This window comes from Chlamydotis macqueenii, chromosome 7 (genome assembly GCF_036417535.1).
Source record: "Chlamydotis macqueenii isolate bChlMac1 chromosome 7, bChlMac1.mat, whole genome shotgun sequence".
Classification (NCBI taxonomy): domain Eukaryota; kingdom Metazoa; phylum Chordata; class Aves; order Otidiformes; family Otididae; genus Chlamydotis; species Chlamydotis macqueenii.
The window spans coordinates 17,505,688-17,525,825 of NC_141562.1; the positions used below are offsets into that span (position 1 = coordinate 17,505,688).

At 55.9% G+C, this 20,138-nt stretch overlaps 1 pseudogene; it reads right to left on the reverse strand.

Moving 5' to 3' along the window:
* Positions 1–5,599: 5,599 nt before the first annotated feature.
* LOC147600082 (ubiquitin carboxyl-terminal hydrolase 36-like) lies at positions 5,600–19,890 on the reverse strand (annotated as a pseudogene).
* Positions 19,891–20,138: the final 248 nt, after the last annotated feature.

Below are 20,138 nucleotides of genomic sequence, written 5' to 3' on the forward strand. Positions count from 1 at the left end.
TCTTGGAAAGTCCCTTGTTTCTCATTCCCATGGCTTCTGATACTCGTCGTCCCCAACACACCGACACTGCAAGCAGCAGGTCCGTGGCAGCAAAGCAGCGTGGCACCGGCTGTGTGGGGCCAGATGGGCTAAGCCCTGGGGAAGGACAAGGCCGCGCTACCAGAGAAGCGGGAGTGCCAAGGCTCCGGTGGGTACAGGGGTGCTCTGCTCCCTGTGCTGGCTGTTGGCACCAGGTGCAAATTTCCTGCCAGCGCTTCCTCCACTGCCCCCTTGGCCCTGCCTGGCTAATACCACAAAGGCCACAGCCACCCATGGGCGAGCAGGTGCTCTGTGACCTGCGGGCATGGATCCTGCCCCCCCAAACCCCACCCCGACCCGGAGCTGCCAAGCCCACTCTTGCACCTGTGAGCAGCCCAGCCCAAACAGTTCAGCCTGCCCAGGAGAGCTGCCTCCACCCCACTGGGGACCCTCCCACGGATGACGAACTGTCCTGGCCCCTTGCCCCAGCCCCTGATTGCTGCATGCCCAGAGCCACGGGAGAGGTTGCGGGACCCACTCCAGCCCGTCTCCCCATCATGGCCCAGCCCAGGTGAGGGCCTCAGAGCCCCCCACTGCCCTGGGGTGCTGGCCGCTGCCCCCAGCCCGGTCATGTCCTTCCCATGCTGACAGTAGTATCCTTTCTCCTCCATCCCGCGGCCGCTGCTGCTCCAGCGCCACCCGTGTGACGAGGGCATCAAGGCCGCCACAAGCAGAGGCATGTGGCATAGGGCCACAAAGATGATAAAAGGGCTGGAGCAGCTCTGCTGTGAGGCCAGGCTGAGAGAGCTGGGGCTGCTCAGCCTGGAGAAGAGGAGGCTCCGGGGAGACCTGAGAGCGGCCTCCCAGTGCCTAAAGGGGGCTGCAGGAAAGGTGGGGAGAGGCTGTTCAGCAGGGCCTGTTGCAATAGGACAAGAAGTAATGGTTTTAAAATAGAGGGGGGGTAGATTTAGATTAGATATTAGGAAAAAAATTCTTACAATGAGGGTTGTAGAACACTGGAACAGGTTGCCCAGTGAGGTGGTGGGTGCCCCATCCCTGGAAACGTTCAAGGCCAGGCTGGATGAGGCTCTGAGCAACCAGATCTGGTTGGAGATGTCCCTGCTCCTTGCTGGGGGGTTGGACTGGGTGGCCTTTGAAGGTCCCTTCCAACCCAAACCATTCTATGATTCTATGATTCTATGTGACATGGGAGTGGGCGGGGCCAGGTGAGCTCCTCCCCCTCCCAGTGCCCCACCCCTCCCGGTGTCCCCTCCCCTTCAGTCCAGCCAATCTGAGTCCAGTCCCAAACCACAGGATTTTATTGCCCACTGCCGCAGCGGCAGCGCTCCGTGCCTGCGGGGACCCAGCCACCATCTCCCATGGCCAGTGCAGGGCTGGGCGGGGGGTGAGCGGGGCCCTGGCTGCAGGGGGGCAACAGTTTCGCTGTGACTTGTGCAGGGGGAGAAGGGGATGGTGACAGAGGAGAGAGGTCAGCCCAGGATGGGCAGGGGCAGGCGGAGTCAGGCAGGAGCAGGAGGGGTCCAGGACCTCAAAGCTGATGGCGCAGGCTGCCAGCATGCATCACCAACCAGAAGTTGCACTTGCTCTGCAGCTGCTGGAATGGACTGAAGTGTTTCCTCCACTCCTGCTTCATTTTTAATTCTTCTTTACCTGTGCAGAGGCAGGAAGGCTCTTGGGGTCAAAGCGCAGAGTCTCCTGCCTCCCCCCACCCGCCTCAGCCCAGGACACAGCCGGCACCTACTTTCCCTCTGTCCAACTCCTTGTACCACTCATTGATGACGATTTTGCTCTGGGCCCACGCTGCGTCCCGCATGGCATCCTGGCTGACAGCCAAGGTGTGGCCCTCCCAGGTCAAGACTGCAGAGCAGCGTGGTCAGAAGGGAGAACTGCACTGTGCTCCTCTGCCGGGCCCGCAACTGGACCTCCTCACTCCAGCACCCAACTCTGTGACACCCCCAACAGCCCCTCGGCCGGGTGCATCCGCCCAGCTCCAGGAGCCCCCGCAGCTGCCTGCGCTGGTGCTGGGGGGAGCTCAGGCCCTGGCAGAGCACAGAGGGCTCTGCCCGCACCCAGGACTCACGCAGGGGAGCCACGTTGGCTGTTTGCCCACCCAGGCGAGCAGGGATTACCTTGTTCCTGAGCAGCAAATCCACCACTCTGCTCCTGGATGCTACCCGAGCCCCACGGCGGGGTTAGGGTTTGGGGCAGCAAGGCAGCACCTGTACCAGTCTCCGTGCTGGTGGTCCCAGGCGTACGCTGGTGCTGCGGAAACAGGATGAGTGAGGACAAGTGAGAGGGAGCAGAGGGAGCTCCTGTGTCCCTCCATCTCCAAGGCGGATCTCAACCCAGGAGACACTGTCGGGACTAACATGGTTCTGATGGTGCAGGGTGTTTGGGCACCCTGGGGCCCGTCCTGGGCAGAGAGGAGCTGCAGGTAAATATTCACTCCCCCCGGCAAGTCTGGAGAGGAGCACGCCCTCATCCAGGGAACAAGCGGGCAGCTCTCCTGCATGAGCAGCGCGCAGGCCTGTGGGCAGGCCAGCCGAGGACGGGGTCAGGAAGATGGGCACCACCAGGCCATTGTGGGGACCAGCAAGCACCAGAGACTGGACACCAGTGCTCTGAGGGGCTGCGTGGCAGACGAGCAGCAGGCTCTCGCCTGCCAGGCACCAGGGAGGGTGGAGGCACACAGTCATACCTGGGGTGTCATCTGCGATGTGGACACCGCTGGCAGCCGGCTGCTACATGGCTGGGCTGCTGAGGCCTCCCCCCGCATTCGCTTGCTGTGCTTGCTCTCTCGAGTGCCAGCTTCCATGCTCCGACACCGCTTTGTCCTCCTGGGTGCTGCCTCAGCTGTCCGAGGGCTGAGGAAGGCAGCAGGTCAGCTCATTCTTGCCAGACCAGAGGGGGAAGAATTGGAGCTCCCTGCAGGGCAGTGGGATGCAGGGACACCCTGTTGACGCGGAAGAAACGGACACTGCTGACGACCAATATGATCAAGCAAATGCCAATTTATTGTTGATACATCCCGGTTAATATAGCCCTTCTAATTCCGTATCATGCGCAAGCTCTCTACTAATTGGTTAACTATATCATGCACGCGCTCCTAGCTAAAGTATGATTCGTTAAGTCTCTATGTTCACGCGCACGGCTCTCTCCACCTGCACCCTGTATCACGTTCAGCCCCCAGTCACGTATGCCAGCTGTTTTCCTTCTTCTCAAGGTTGCTTCGTTTACTTTCTCACAGGAAGCTTCATTACTTTCTCACAGACGGCCTCATTATTTTCTCACAGGTGGCTTCAGTATTTTTCTTACAGGCAGCTTCAGTACTTTCTCACAAGCGGTCTTATCGATGTCCTTGAGGCCTGCTACTCAAAAACAAAACAATTCCATTCGGTCTGGATTGTTCACTAAGTGCCCCTGGCTCTCCAGGTATCCAACAACACCCCTGCCCCAGTGCTGCACTCGGAGAGGGGTGACACCACCCCCAGCAAGCCAGCACTTTAGCTGGCTCCGTGGCAAGGATCATCCCACCCACAGAAAGACAAGAGGCACCCGATTGCAGCCCAGAGAGCCTGACTTTAGGCAGAGCAGAGGTGCACAGGGCTCTCGCGTGACCCCAGCCTCTCACCGTCCCAAGGATAGCATCCCAGAGCAGAGCTCTTCTGTCTCCTCCATTCTCCTCTTTTTCCTCTGCTCCTTCCTGAGGGGGAAGATGCGCTCCATGCCCAGGTAATTACTGGGGCCTGACACTTGCTGCTTGGGTCTGCCCTCCTGGCCACTGCTGGGACCCTTGCCTGCCACCTCCTTCCCCGCAAGGGACACCAAACCCCCCGGAGTGAGACCCTTCTTCTTCTTCTTCCTGGCAGGGCCGGAGTCTTCATCCTTGCCATTCACAGCCAGTGCACTCGGGTTGCCGTCTGCTCCTTGATGCTGCTCTTGCTGCCTCTTTTTGGAGGAACCAGGGGTGACCTGGCTGGGCCCCATCTCCCTGCTTCAGAGAGGAAGGTGGTGTGAAGGGTGGGCAGTGGAACTGTTGGTCAGGGGTGGGGGAGGCTGAGCTGAGGATGCAGCTGAGGGCCTGAGTTGAGGATGAAGCTGAAGGCAGGCTTTTCAGGGTTTGGCACTTTGAGAGCAGATGAGGACAGGCTGAAGGACATGAAAAGAGGCTGACATGATCTGAAAGCCAGGTCAGGAGAGGGAGCCCCTCTCTTCCTCCCCACCCCAAGGTGCACAAGCATAGCACCCAATTGCTGAGTGAGCATGCAGAGTGAGTGTTGCTGCAGCACATGCTGATGGTGAAGGTTACAAGGGAGATCTAGAGCAAGATCTAGACCATGCTGGGCCTCCTGATCCCAGAGGACACCAGTATGTGGTCAGAGCCTGCAAAGCTCCCACCCACCCCATGCCCACAGTCAGAGAAACTGCCCTGCTTCTAGGATGGAGAGGAAGCCCCGCCAGCCCAGGAGAACAGGAGAGCCGGCTGCCAAAATCGCCCCCTGAGTTGGCTGTGATGCCAGGCAGCTGTCTCATGGAGGACCCCAAGGCTGCTACTAGCCTGGCTGCCGTGCAGGAGCCTGGGAGAGACCAGCACTACTTACTTGGGCTTGCTGAAGGGAATGGAGGTGCGGTGGGCGGTGCTCGTGGGGTACCTGTGCCCAGAAACCTGTGGGTGAGCTTCTGCCTGGCGGTCACTTCTGCTCGCCTTCTGTGGGGGGCTCTCCTGCAGTTAGTGACAAAAACAAAAACTTTGTGGTCTGAAGAAAAGAGGTTTCCACGAGCCAAGAAGAGAAAATAAAATGGGGAGCTCAGAGAAAGGGAAAGGGAACAGACATAGAGCAAAGGAAGTAGGGGGTGGTGGAAGAGGAATTAGAATTGTTACCAGTTAGAAGCACAAAGGAAAAAAGGGAGGGAGGAAATTTACAGAATAGAAACCCCACACACCGTCCAGAGCCCTGGCTGCACAGCAGCGCCCTGAAGGCCCGTCCCATGCCACTGCCCGGGGAGAAGGCAACTCTGCAACCCCCAGCTGTGGCATCACCTGCTCCCACTCACCCCAGGGGACGTGCTACCCCGTGACAGCTGGCGAGGCCGCCTCACCAGAGATACTGGCACAATCGCCCCTCCATCCTGAGCATGAGGGCAGGAGCCATTTCTCCTACATGACTTGGATGTGGACAACAGCGGGGGCCTGGCCCCGCACCCCGACCCAGAGGGAGGGCAGAGACACTGCCACAGCCATGGGGCTGGGGGGCTCTCCCCACCCACCACTGGCTTCGCAAGATCCCCAGTGCTGGCTCTACGCTTCCCCCCAACACAAACCCCAGGTCCGAAGGCACAAGGTGCCAACTGAAGTCTCTGGGTAGAAGCTCAGGCTCACCTTTTTGGCAGAGAGCCTCAGCTTCTTGGTTGGTGGTGGTGATGTGGTGCTGCTGAGCTCCAGAGCAGCGCTGGCCAGCAGGGACAATTTCCATTTTGCTGGCTTGGACACTTTGGGGGCAGCTGGCTCGGTGCCAGGGCCAGCAGGGAGGGGCAGTTTGGGCAATTGGGACCCAGCGGGTCACTTCAGCAGAGCAGTTCCATTCAGCAGCTTTGTCCCCGTCCTGAACGTGCTGTGGGCCACAGGGACTCCCACCTCCTCCAGCCCTGGCAGCTTCTTCCCCAGCAACATATCTGGTCTCTAGACAAAGAGAAGTTCAGTGAGGAGAGAGTTGGAGGCAGCCAGGACACAGAGCGATACTGCTCCCCCACACCTCCCCAGGACCACACAGGATCCCTCCTGCAAACTCTTCTCCCTCGCACCTGCCCCTTCAGAGCAGCACGCCTGCCTCCCTGCGAAGCTGCAGCCCACCCGCCTGCACAGAGCAGACGGGGGGGCAGCAGCTGCCAGCTCCGGTGAGCGCTGGCTGAGAGCAGCACTCAGGACTCACCCGGCCCATCAGAGGGGAAGACAGAGGCACATTGGTCACCATTTTCTTGACCTGACGGCAGACACCACCAGTGCGGCCAGGCCGGCTGGAGGCAGCTTTGGTAATGGGCCCCTCCGAGCTCTCCTTGGGGCTGGGGATTCTGGTGAATGCAGAGAAGTGCACGTATTAACTGTGAGGGTTTGAGTGATTAGAATGTTCTCGTCAGAGAGGCACACAAGAAACAGAAGCCAGAAGCTCCCAGTGGATGAGGTGCTCTTGATCTACAGCAAAATCCTGACAAGGGGCTGGACCTCTCCCTCTGCCACCATCCTCCGAGCCAGCACATGCACACAAGCATTGGGGCTACGTGGGCCAGCATCTTTCCAACAGCTAGGCATGTATACCAGCCCTGTCCCAAATGCTGAGAGCAGGGGATGGGGGCCGGGAGACACAGGACACTCTCACCTCAGGTAGAACAGCATGTAGGCCTTCTGTTTGAGGACCACTGTGATGTTGCTGGGGCGGACCAGGTCATCGTCCATCTGGTACCACTGCCCGTTGCTGGCCTGCGGAAGGAGAAAAGAGAAGGGGGTCGGGCTGTGTCCAGGGACCCTCCTGGCCTGAAGAGCAGCAAGAACAGCGCCAGCCAACTGATCTCCTCTCCCCAAAACCCACAGGCGGCCCAGGGCAGGCAAGGGGACTCTGCAAGAGCAGACCTCCACGCTTCCTGTGGCAGAGCACTGCCTGCACCCCCCACCCAGTGCTCCACACCACTCCATCTGCTGAGCACCCTCCTTCCTGTGCCCGACAGGGACCCACCAGCCCCCAGCAGCCCCCAGCCCAGACGGGCACCAAGAGAGCGCCGCGGGCTCACCTTCATGTGGCAGTAGTAGTGCCCTGAGTGGCAGCTGTACCCAGAGTGCACCAGCACGGCATAGAGCCTATACATGACAGGATCCCCATTCTTCTGGGACATGTAAGGGCGGATATTCAGGAACTTGGGATATGCCACGTTCTGCAGAGAGAGGATGTCTCAGGAGCCTGCACAGCAGACGGCTTTCTTGCTACAGCAAGAGCAGCTCAGCGGTCCTACAAGTCCCATCGGTCGAGGGAGGGGGACGCGCTCTCCCCAGGCAGAGGTCACGCTGAGGAAGATGCCGGGATGAGCCAAGCTCTCCCCGCACCGCTCAGCTGGGGAAGGGCTGCAGGGCTGCAGCAGAGCTCATGCTGTGAACAGGACCCCCTCCCACCCTGCTCTGGGCAGCAGGGCCTGGGGCCAGGAGACAGCCCCACATCAGCATTGCGAAGCACTCACCTTTGTGATTTTGCATCCACCGAAGTCGGAAAAGCGCTTCAGCGAGAGTGTGAGAACATTGGAGGCTCGGTGGATGGTGAAGCCTTTGCTTGCTGTCACTTTCTGCTTGCATCTGCAGAGGAAGAGCTCGAGCTATTCAAGCTGTTCCACCACCCAGATGATTGCCAGCCCTGGCCAAGCAGCAAACCCTACAGAAATGACGCTGCTGACACCAAGCACCGCTCCAGGGCCCCTGCTCACAGCCACGTCTGCTGGCCCAGGTCCTCCTCATGAGAGGAGGGAGCTGAGGAGTGGCAGTCTGTGTTGCAGGAATCCATGGCCCCATACCTCATGGTGTGGCCATGAAGCAGGTAGAGAAGCCCTCCCATAGTGCAGAACGCTTTCCACCTGCTTCCCACCAGCACACCTGCGGGTCCCTTCCCACCCGCAGCCCCACACACTCACTTGTCACACATGTACACGTTCTCCCCGCCCAGCACATCTGGTCTCACAAACTGCTCCAGCGCCTGCTCTAGGTTTGTGGCTTGCTGCAAGGACAAAGGAGAGGTCAGGGCACAAGTGGCCCTGTCCACATGACAGCCCGGCTCCCTGCCAAGACGCTGGCCCCAAGAGATAGAATCATAGAATCAAAGAATGGTTTGGGTTGGAAGGGACCTTCAAAGGTCACCCAGTCCAACCCCACTGCCAGGAGCAGGGACATCTCCAACCAGATCAGGTTGCTCAGAGCCCCGGCCAACCTGGCCTGGAATGTTTCCAGGGATGGGGCACCCACCGCCTCTCTGGGCAACCTGGGCCAGTGTTCCACCAACCTCATTGTTAAAAGTTTTTTCCTAATATCTAATCTGACTCTACCCCCCTCTATTTTAAAACCATCACCCCTCATCCTGTCACACCAGGCCCTGCTGAACAGTCTCTCCCCATCTTTCCTGCAGCCCCCTTTGGGCACTGGAAGGCTGCTCTAAGGTCTCCCCGGAGCCTCCTCTTCTCCAGACTGAACAGCCCCAGCTCTCTCAGCCTGGCCTCACAGCAGAGCTGCTCCAGCCCTCTCATCATCTTCGTGGCCTCCTCTGGACCCTCTCCAAAAGGGCCATGTCCTTCTTATTTTGGGGGCTCCAGAACTGGACACAGTACTCCAGGTGGGGTCTCACCAGAGCAGAGGGGCAGAATCCCCTCCCTTGACCTGCTGGCCACGCTGCTCTTGATGCAGCCCAGGATGCCGTTGGCCTTCTGGGCTGTGAGCGCACATTGCCGGCTCATGGTGAGCTTCTCATCCACCAGCACTCCCAAGTCCTTCTCCTCAGGGCTGCTCTCAACCCATTCTCCGCCCAGCCTGTATTTGTGCCTGGGATTGCCATGACCCTCGTGCAGGACCTTGCACTTGGCCTGGTTGAACTTCATGAGGTTTGCACGGGCCCACCTCTCCAGCCTGTCAAGGTCCCTCTGGATGGCATCCCTCCCCTCCAGTATGTTGACAGCACCACACAGACCCCTGAGGGACGCCACTCGTCACCAGTCTCCACTTGGACATTGAGCCATTGGCCACCACTCTCTGAGTGCGGCCATCCAGCCAATTCCTTATCCACCGAGTGGTCCATCCATCAAACCCACCTCTCTCCAGTTTAGAGAGAAGGATGTCATGCGGGACAGTGTCAAATGCCTTGCACAAGGCCAGGTAGATGACATCAGTTGCTCGTCCCTTGTCCACCAATGCTGTAACCCCATCATAGAAGGCCACCAGATAACACAGAACATGAGCACAGGGCCACAGACAACACCAAACCAGTGAGCCGGCCACCAGCTAGCCACTGGCCAGCATGCCATGAGGGACGGCCCCACTGCCCCTCACCACCACAGAGCCCCGGTCGAGGAGTTGTGGCTCACGCTTAGGCAACGGGCGCTGCTGTGCCCGGCAGAGAAGGCAGCACAATAATGGAAACTGCTTCCCTCTGGCCTTGGCACTGGCAGGTGAAGGAGCCTTGAAAGCAGTAATTGTGCAGTTGCAGGAACATCCCCGAGAGAGCAGAGCTCCTCCCCGTCCCCGACTCTGCCGCACTACCTCGATCTCCAGAGCCAGGTCCAGGTACGGTTCATAGGTGTCCAAGACGCCCTTGCATGCTGAGCACTTCACTGCAAAAGAAAGAGCAGTGAGCACGGCCTGACACCACACCTGCACCCGCCACCACCCCAGCGCAGCGCAGGCAGCTGCAATGTTCCTGCTCTCTGGGTTTGGGCTCTGGGATGGCAGCACCAGGATTCACTGCCTGGCAAGGAGGAAGGCTGGCAATCCCACCAAATGCTGCTGGAAAGCTGGCAACAGAGGTTCCTTTGCTGGTGGCAATGAGCTGGGGTCACAAGCCACAGTGTGAGAACATTGGAGGCCAGTACCCCAGGTCAGTACTGCAAGACTGACCAACTGCAGCTCTGGGTAATTTGCACAGCTCAGCAATCTTCCCAAAGACTTGTACTGCAAGGCTGTCAGGGAAGCAGCAGCAGCGCTGAGAGTCACAGGCCCAGGACCGGGTGGCCAGCACTCACCACGGGACCGCAGGTAGCCGCCAAAGATCCGGTGAACCAGTGTTGTGGCCTGGGTCTGGCGATCCAACCTAGAGACAGCAGCACTGGATCACGCACCACCCCTCCACAACGGCCGCCCCCGCCGGCCACCGCTGTCTTCTCAGCGCAGCTCCCCTGCGCGCTCCGGCCAGCCAAGGGGCTGCAGAGCTGCGGGAGCAGAGGGAAGTCGCAGCCTCTGCCAGGCTGCCCTCCCAGTGCCGGGGCTCAAGGGCTGACACCGGGCTCTGATGTGCACCTTCCTCTGGAAAGAGCAGAAACTCCTGGCCGCAGCTCAGAGCTGGGCGCTGCACACAGAGGCCACACAGGCTGCCCGGGACAGAGGGCCTGGGGAAAGCTGCTCTCCCGCAGCCAGAGAGCTGGGGCTGCCCTAGCAAGCACACCTGCATTCCTCAACCACTGGGACAGCATCCAAACCCGTAGCAGCCTCAGCATTTGGGGACAGGACGGCAGCTGTGCTGGGGCAGAGCAGTCAGGAGAAGGGAGAAGGCAGACAACAGCCCAGAGCTGTGTCACAGAGGGGCAGAGCGTTGGGCCATCCACTCAAGGCGACTGGAGTCAGTACCTCCCTCTATGAGTCTGACCTGGGGGACACGCTCACCCCACAGTCCCCTCCCGCGGGTGCAAGGGACCAGTGAGGTGTTGACGCGGAAGTAACGGACACTGCTGACGACCAATATGATCAAGCAAATGCCGATTTATTGTTGATACATCCCGGTTAATATAGCCCTTCTAATTCCGTATCATGAGCAAGCTCTCTACTAATTGGTTAACTATATCATGCACGCGCTCCTAGCTAAAATATGATTCGTTAAGTCTCTGTGTTCACGCGCACGGCCCTCTCCACCTGCACCCTGCTTCACGTTCAGCCCCCAGTCACGTATGCCAGCTGTTTTCCTTCTTCTCAAGGTTGCTTCGTTTACTTTCTCACAGGAAGCTTCATTACTTTCTCACAGGCGGCCTCATTATCTTCTCACAGGTGGCTTCAGTACTTTCTTACAGGCAGCTTCAGTACTTTCTCACAAGCGGCTTCAGTGATGTCCTTGAGGCCTGCTGCTCACAAACATAACAATTCCATTCGGTCTGGATTGTTCACTAAGTGCCCCTGGTACTCCAGGTATCCAACAAATCCCCCTTTTTGTTTTGAACAATCCAGACCCACTTTCATCATACGTTCCATAGCTTTCACAAAGCATTTTTAAATATACCCCAAAATCATCAGTGTCAACAGCAAACCCATCAATAATACCAACCCATAAACTATCAAATCTTTTAGCCAGCCTGTGACCCCCAAGGATTTCAACCAGTCTGTTAACCTGCTTTCCACTTGTATTGCATGCATGTTGCATCATAACTCTGCAAACTGATAGCATATCGACTTAGAATGATCAGAAACATTCATGCAACACATACCTTCAAAATCTTCATGTCCATGCGCTAATAACAAAAAATCAATGGCTGCTAGATTCTGCAAAAATATCATGACGCATGCTATCCATGTCTTCTAATAATCCTGATAACATGCTAGAGGTTAAATTCATTTGCTTTTGTGCCCAACAAGCTAATTTATTTAAGTTAGCTAAAGTTTTTGCAGTTGCTGCCCAAGGAACAAATAAAGATAATGCTATCTGCTCAGCTGTACCCAACAGGGTTAAATTGCTGTCACAATGGGGAGTCAATACTTTTAGCGATCTTCTTGCTCGAGTATGATACCGTAATGTTCTCATAGGTGGAGCAAACACTATCAATTTTCCAAAATAACATGATCCTCCTATGGCCCTTTTTGGTACTCCTGACCTTATTTTACTACAATATCAACTAGGTTCATGTAGGCCTCTACTGAATCTCCCCTTTTTTTTTTTTTTTCTTTTTTTTTTTTTTTTTGTTTGTTTTTTTTTTTTTTTGAGCCAGATTGTCTGTATTGAGTTGTTAATCATTTTTTGCAAGCATGGTATGTTAATGATTATGCCTAGTATGATGCCTAGTATCACAATTCCGATTTTAACCAAGGACAGCAACCATCCAGTTATGCCACACACAAGCCTAGTTAATAAAATTACTGATCACACGTTATACATATTCATGATTACGAAGCAAAGCTAAGTTTCACTACCTTCTAGTAATTTTCTACTATAACATTCTTCTACTATTATAGATATAACAACTCCAGTAACTTATCTACAAGAGCAATGACTAGTTTTCTGCAGGCCTCTGTTGAAACAAGCCATAAATTCTGCTAACAATGTTTTGTATCTTAAAGCTTCCCTTCTCATTCCATGGCTTTCTTCCTGAGAGCATGATTGCATTCCTCCCCCAAGGTCGGTGTGCTTTCACTGATACCGTACTGGCTCAGCGAAATACCACATCTCCCCCTTCTTTGTTTGAGAAGAGGCTTGTTTCAACGCTTTATCTGTTAAAGTCTGCACACATTTTAAGACACAGAATATAGATCAAAATACATCTATAAAAGGAATGAATAAGCATCCTACAACTATTAGTAACAAGCTTGTATCAAGTCACCAAAAGATTTCTGAATATCAAAACCATCACTTTGTTGCTGTTTTTGTACTCCTTTTTGCAAGTTTTGAATACTTTTGTGAATAGATTCCGAATGATCAGACAGATTCATGCAGCAAAGCCCATCAAAATCCTGACAATCATGATTTTGTGCTAATAATAATAAAAAAATCTATTGCTGATCTATTCTGTTACTAACCCAACTATGCGAAAGACACCGCTGAGCAAGAGGCTGTTTATCAGCCGGGTCAGAGCAGAGAAGGGAGACAGGCGCAGCACCTTCAGGGCGTCCCCTGTTGTAAATAAAGTGTGCTCTGGGTCCGTCCTCTCCCCTTCGCTCCGAGCCACCTCTGTTTATACCCTCAGCAGATTCAGTGAAAGAGTACTGACTAGGTGTTGCTGCATGCGTGGCCAGCGCATACAACAAGGCCTGACTAGACATTGCTGCATGCATGGCCAGTGCATACAACAAGGCCTGTCAAATATGTGCTCTGCAGGCTAACAGCGGTTCTGTTTTGTAAAGTAGCATAGTATATAGAATCTACATCAGTTAACAGCATTGATAGTGCCAATGAAGTTATATTTATTTGCTTAGCAAGCCAACAGTCCAATTTATTTAGCGTAGTTAATGCCTAGGCACTTGCCACACCAGGTGTAAAGACTGAAGCAGCAATAATTTTACTTAGTTTCCAAAACTCTGTATTATCTTGGCAATCAGATTCAATGCTATGTATGCTTCGTTTAGGTCTTTTATGCTGTCTGGATTTTGATATGTGCTCGCATGATTAAGTCACTCTGTGTCGTTGCAATGTATAGATCTTAAAGCATTTACAATCATTACCCCTCTAGAAACATTAGTTCTTGAATAGTTAAAAAATAGACAGAAGTCCATCTTTACTGATCCCAAAAAGTTCCATCTTTTGTAGTTTTAGCACTCAGCACTCGTGGTTGCTGCTGTTTTACACAGAGTTGCTGTCCTACTGGTATCTGGCAGGTCAATCAAACATGTTCTGAAATACCCGCAGACGATACAGACAGGGATCCACTTGTTTACTGCTCGTGTAAAGACATGAGCGTATCCCTTCCCCCATGTTATAAGAGGGAACGGTCCTTCCACTTATACAAAGCTCAACTCAGACAGGAGTATCTGTTAACCACGTCAGGGGCGGGGGGGTGGGGGCGCCTGGCGGCGGCTGTGGCCCCGGGCATATAGGAGGAAAGAAAACTAAAACCCGAGGTTTAAGACAAGAATAGGGAGGGATCCTTAAAGCCACCGCTACAGGCAAAAAACAGACCATCACTAAAACCAAAGCAGGATAATGAAAAAAGGAACAAGACAACCTCCCCCCACCCCTCCCTCTTCCCGGGCTTAACACCATCTCTACCTCCCTCCCCTGCACCCTGAGCGGGACAGGGATGGGGGGGCGGGAAGAGGGAATGGGGGTTACAGACAGTTAATCACGCACTGCTTTATTGATATCAACGGTTTAACGGCTGCACCTACAGCAGCAACCATGACCGGAGCCTTTTCTTGTTCTAACATTCGCTCGACAGCTTCCAGCAGTTGCCCTGTACTAGATCATTTTGGCAGCACACTAAGGGCTCTTTTAGGCTTTTTTTTTTTTTTTTTTTTTTCATTAGCATTATTAAAGGCAAGCATATCTAAGAACTTTGCTTTCATGTCATCATCCAAATGAGGGTGAGCCATAATTGCGGTGTGCAACCGATCAATAAATTTCCCATATGGTTCTGTGGGACCTTGCCTTACTGACGTAAAGGCAGGTCCGGACTTTTCATCGTACACCCTAGCAAGCGCTCTATAAGCCAAATCTTGGCCCAGTTGTAACACTTCAGTAGCAAATTGCGCTTGCCAATCAGATCGTGTGTAGGGTCCCGCTCCCATCAGCATTTGAGTTTGCACCCCAAATAATGGATCACCCTGTTGTCGAGGCGTTGCAGGTGCCCTATCACAAGCAGCCTGCCAGTACTGAAAGAACTGCAGCTGCTGTGACAGTAGCAAAAGCATCTGGACAATCATTCTAATATCATAAGGAGTTAAAAACTGTGACAAAAAAAAATATGCTGCAACACAGATTGAGTATATGATGATTTTAGTCCATACTGAGTAACTGCATTTTTAGCTTCCTTCAATATTTTCCAGTCTAATGCTTGCCACACACTTCTCCCAGTATTATTGGTCACAACTGGAAATGCCATGGGAAAAGGCTCTCCTTCTATCAAAGCATCTTGAATCACCTCTTTCCACTGCACTATCGGATTCAAAACCCCGGCCCCTCCCGCCGGCGTCCCTTGCAAAGGTGCAAAAAGACTGATCTCACCCGATGCTCCGTTCGGAATGAATAGGTTGGACGCTGGCAGGTCTCGATGTGGCACAGGCGAAGGAGTTGACAAGTTTCCCAGCGATGCTTCTAGGCGAACCTCTAGGGCTTCTAGCCTTTTTAGTGTCTCTTGCAGCTGTGCATCCTTCAAGCCAGATGAATGTTCATCCCCCTCTTCCTCATGCCGTGGTGGCAGGGAAGAAGGTGGTAACGGGGGATAAACCAGAGCTGTTGGTGCCGGCGAAAAGGCTCGTGACTCTGAGCCTGCACTGGCGCAGCGTGGCGGGGTGCCTGGCGGTGGTACGTCTGATGGTGGTGAAAAGCCTTTGGCAGTTTTTCCCTCTGGTGCCTGCATATCTATAGTTATAGGGGCTGTGGCTGCATTTCCTGGAGTCCTTGCTGGGGCTCGAACCCCCCCACCCTCAGCACGAGCTGGGGCGGCGGCAGGGCTCGTTAAACCCGAGAACAGCATGCTAGTAGCGGAGGTGGACCTGCCGGCTGGAGTTAAGGCCGCAAAAGCAGATGTGGCAACTGAACGTTCGGCTTTCATGCTTATCAATGTTTCGTTAATTAGCCTCCACATAGTGGAGAGTTTGCTCGCCTCCTTTGATCCTTTACTTTTTTCATCCCACAGCTCTTTTCCTATCTTCTCCCATGTCGGGAGTTCAAAAGCATCATCAACTGTGGAGATTAATTCCCTTTTCTTTGCCCACTGCAGCAAAGCTTCTAGGATGGCCGAGTCATAAATCAGTCCTCTCATAGAGAGCATATGTTGGAGGAGCTTAACCACTGCTGACTCCTCTTTGGTCAGTGTGGACCCCATCTCCTCCCCGGCCGCTCGCCTGGCCAAGACGAGATTCCCTCCGTACCTTTTGTACCTTTTTGCGCTATAGCGACTTCCCGAGTGCCGGGGCAGCACTCGCCTTCGACCGGCTTCCGCCCCCTCTTCTTTTCCTATTTCGGTTCCGTCGGGATGTCCAACGCCGATCTGAGGGTCCCTGTTCGGGCGCCACCTGTTGACGCGGAAGTAACGGACACTGCTGACGACCAATATGATCAAGCAAATGCCGATTTATTGTTGATACGTCCCGGTTAATATAGCCCTTCTAATTCCGTATCATGAGCAAGCTCTCTACTAATTGGTTAACTATATCATGCACGCGCTCCTAGCTAAAATATGATTCGTTAAGTCTCTGTGTTCACGCGCACGGCCCTCTCCACCTGCACCCTGCTTCACGTTCAGCCCCCAGTCACGTATGCCAGCTGTTTTCCTTCTTCTCAAGGTTGCTTCGTTTACTTTCTCACAGGAAGCTTCATTACTTTCTCACAGGCGGCCTCATTATCTTCTCACAGGTGGCTTCAGTACTTTCTTACAGGCAGCTTCAGTACTTTCTCACAAGCGGCTTCAGTGATGTCCTTGAGGCCTGCTGCTCACAAACATAACAATTCCATTCGGTCTGGATTGTTCACTAAGTGCCCCTGGCTCTCCAGGTATCCAACAGTGAGGGGACAGCGGAAAAGAGCAGTGATGGGCCATCAGAGGCCCCACATACTTGGTACAGCCATTCCGGCAGGCCTTCTGCATGGCATCAATGGTGTAACGCAAGAACTCACGCGCGTCCTCCTGCCTGCCAAAGTGGATATGCCAAGCAATCCCGGCAGGAGAGGGAGGAATCAGCCCCAGCACGTGCTGCGACAGATAAAAGCCCACCCTCCCTCTCTCCCTCCCTTAAGGCAGGGTCTGAGCCCCCTCAACCCAAACCAGATTTCAGACTCATGCCAGCCACAAGGGAAGCTCCATGCAGCCCATGAAGTCACCAGGCCCCGTCAGGCTCAGTGAGTCATCTCAGAAGAGCCATCTGCTAAGACCTGCCCCGATCTCAAAGGTTCTGCTCCTGCCTTAGTCACCACTCTCCTGCATGGCTATGGGAGAGGAGGGAAGGGCCGCCATCCTTACTCTTGAGGTCTTGGATGAAGAACTCTGGCTTTATTGTATTGCCACTGTTGGCAAAAGCCTGGATCATGTGCTTCTCCATAACACACAGCATGCAAAAGCCTCTTTGCTGACCTGGAACAGGAGAGGAGAAGACAGGACATTGGGACAAACTCAGGAGAGGTGGAGGCAATACAGAGGATGGGAGGAATCTCTGGTCCAACAGAGCCAGCTGCGCTCAGTTTTCCCTAAGAGCTCTGTGCTATGGTACAGCTCTGGGGCATCCTGGGTGCACAGGGACCAGCACACGCCACCCCAGCTGGCGCAGCCCGAGTCACAGTACCAGCCACCGCAACCCCCAAGACGAGACGCTGTCCACGTGAATGCAAAACAGGTCACAGGGACGCGCTGGAAGAGCCCACTGGTCATCCCTAAGAGGCTAAGATCCTACCAGAGCCCTATGGACGGTGCTGTGAGCCCTGTGTGCTCCCCTTGGTCACAGCTCGGAGCAGTGCCTGCTGGACTCCCTTTCCAAGTCACCCAGCAACAGCAGCTGCTGCCTGCACGCAGCCTTCTGTCCTGTCCTCACGCAGTCCCCACAGGCAGGGGCTGTTTGGGACACCCAGCTCAGCCCCCAGGAAGCCAGGAGACCCTGTTGGACCCATCTTAGTCCTGGCTATGCCCAGCAGAGACAAAGCCTCCCCAGAGACAAGGATGCAGAGCTTGGGAACACCACTACAGCCAGAAAAACCAAGGTGTATACAGGAGTGACCTCTAGATGGAGAAACGGGCAGCAGGGAGCAGAACAGGCGCATCCCGACACCCACACACCCCTTGCCAGAGCCACGCACAGAGGTGCTGAGCGCGGCACTGGGAGCAGGACAGGCGGGCACTCCTCCGCTGTGGCCCACTGAGCTGGGCCTCCCCACTCACAGGTCTGGCTGTGCTCCCCGGAGAGCAGGTAGTTGGCGAGTGGCGGCGTGTGGGTCAGGCACTGCAGGCTGGAGTTGAGGAAGCAGGTGTTCCCCAAGTTGTGCAGCCCAGCGCCAACTCGGTAGACCTGCTCCCACTTCATGGAGAGGTGCCCTGCAGGGAAGAGCACCTCCTGGGGTGCGGGGATGCCATCCTCCGGGTCCTCCGGTGCCCAGTCACTGCCTGTGGGGAGACAGACTGTGAGCCGCAGGGGTGAAGAGCGCAGAGAGGGCCCCCTCGCCCTCCCTACCTACCCTGCCTGCTGGGCGACCCCTGCTCAGGGCCACCGTGGCAGTCGGTGCCCTTGGCCTGGAGGTTGAGCCGCAAGAGCTTGCCCCGCCGCAGCTCTGGCTGGCGAGAGGAGCTGCGGCTGGCAGGCTTGAACTACGTCTCCTGCAGCAGCATCTTCTTGGCTGAGGCAGTCAGCAGCCGACCCAGCTCCCCATCCTTGTCCACCCCTCGCTGGCCCGGCTTCAGCGCCTCCATCACCTTCTTCACGATCAGCGTGGCAGGGCACAGCAGTCTCGGCTGTAGGGAAGAGGCAGCTGTTTGAGCAGGGGCAGCTGGACTGTTCTGGGCTGTTCTGTTCCGTTCCGCTCCCGGCGCTGGGCCAGGTGTTGCTTGGACAAGACGACACAGAGTAGGCCCACGCAGGCCCAGCCCCTCTGCCGCGCACCTTGCAGGCATCAGCGGGTCCCCGACCACCACCGCTATGGGCATCCCATCCCGCCTGTGACTCTGAGCGCTGCCGCCACAATGCCCTGGTGTGGCCCCATGCCCACCCCACGGCTGGCCCCACCGGCAGGGCAGGGGAGGGCAGTGCAGAGTGGAGTGCAGGCCCCAGTGCTGCCCAGTCCCATCCCCACGGCATGGCCGCACTCACCGTCTGGGGCTCTGCTGCCGTGCACTTGTGTAGCAGCCCTGAAGAGGAAACACACGCCACCGGCACAGGCTCCTTCTCATGTCCTGTCTGCTGCCGCAGATGCGCTCCCTCGTCCCTCCCACCAACCGCATGCCCGCCCATCCCGCGCTGCGTCCCGGAGCGGACTGAGGGCAAGGCCGCGCATGCCTGCTGGCTGGACGGTGGCGTGGTGGGGCCTGTTGGTGCGTGGTCCATTGGGGTCTGTGACATCACTGTGCACAAGCACACGGAATCGTGATGGGCGGGGGCAGCCAGGACCCGATCCAGGCCTTGTTCCCGTTCAGCCTCGCAGCCTGCGCTGCCCAGCAGGATTTGAAAGCAGTCCCGCAACAGCCTCTCCCCTGGTTGCCTTGTTTGTTCCCCTGCGTCCCTGGGGGCCGCTGGCCCCATGGGTTCAATTTACCACCCCCCGGGGATGCCCCCTCTCCTTGGCTGAGGAGGGGCTGGGGGGCCCAGGGGGCACTGGCTGAGCCGCCGCCGTTGTGCTCGGCCCAGGAGCTGCAGGCCCAGACACCCCGCACAAAGCCGGAGCGACTCCAGCACCTGACGAGGAGAGACAGAAATTACAGCACAGGGACACAAAGCTGGTGGCAAAACAAGTGGAAATATTAAACTCAAAGACAGACTACCAGCAGAGAGAGGAGTATACGGCACATATGCTCTAACCTTACAGGAAGCGTACGAGAGTTGTATGTGGCATTGATTAGAGGTTGGGTTGGTTTGTTGTTTTTTTTTTTCCCCCTCTTTTTCTTTCTTTTTAATTTTTCCCTTTAGTATCACAAAATTGCCTGGACTGGTTCACTATGACATCTTAAACCTTACACACAGCATGAAAACTCCCCCGGAGCAGGGCTGTGGGGATTATTCCCAGCACGGTCCCAAAGCTGCAGTGAGGGGTGGTGGGCGCACGTGCTGGTGTCTCCAGCGTCACGGATGGGCAGCTCCGCCACACATGCCAGAACTCCTGCAATGTGGGAATGGCTCAGAGAAAGCAGGGTCTGAAGTGCACGGGAGGGTTCACTGCAGGGCACAGGTTTTCCTGCAGCTGCACTGCCGTCTGCACCTAACCGGGTGCTGCGCTCCATCCCGGGAGTTAGAGCAGCCACAATGCCGCAGTACTGCGGAAGGCCACAACGCAGCCAACGCCTGCCCGAGGCAATGATGGACACTCTGCACCCATGCCGCCAGAGCTCCTGCCTCTGGTGCCGTGCTGGGGGGAACTTCCTGCCCAGTCCTGCTGCCTGCCCGCAAAGGCTGGTGGGTCTTAGCCCGTCCGACAGCAGCGGCTGCAGAAGGGTCTGGCAGGAGGCTGCAGTGGGAATGGACCCCACCACAACACTGGGGAAGGCTGTGAACCCCACGCTCACCTCCATGTCCCTATGGGGAGGGGAGCATGTGGAGAGGGGGGCAGCAGCAGCCGGCTGCATGCTGGGTGGGGGGTCACCCCAGCCATGCTAACGTGCCTCTTTTGCTTTTTGAAACAAGGCACCTGTGTAGGAGCTGCCCAGCCCTGCAAAATGCCCATAGCCCCTCACACATAGCCTGTCGCATGGTAAAGCCCCCCGGAGCCCCGCACCCCAAGGGAGGGACAAGCGGTTGGCAGGGAACGGGACAGTGGGGT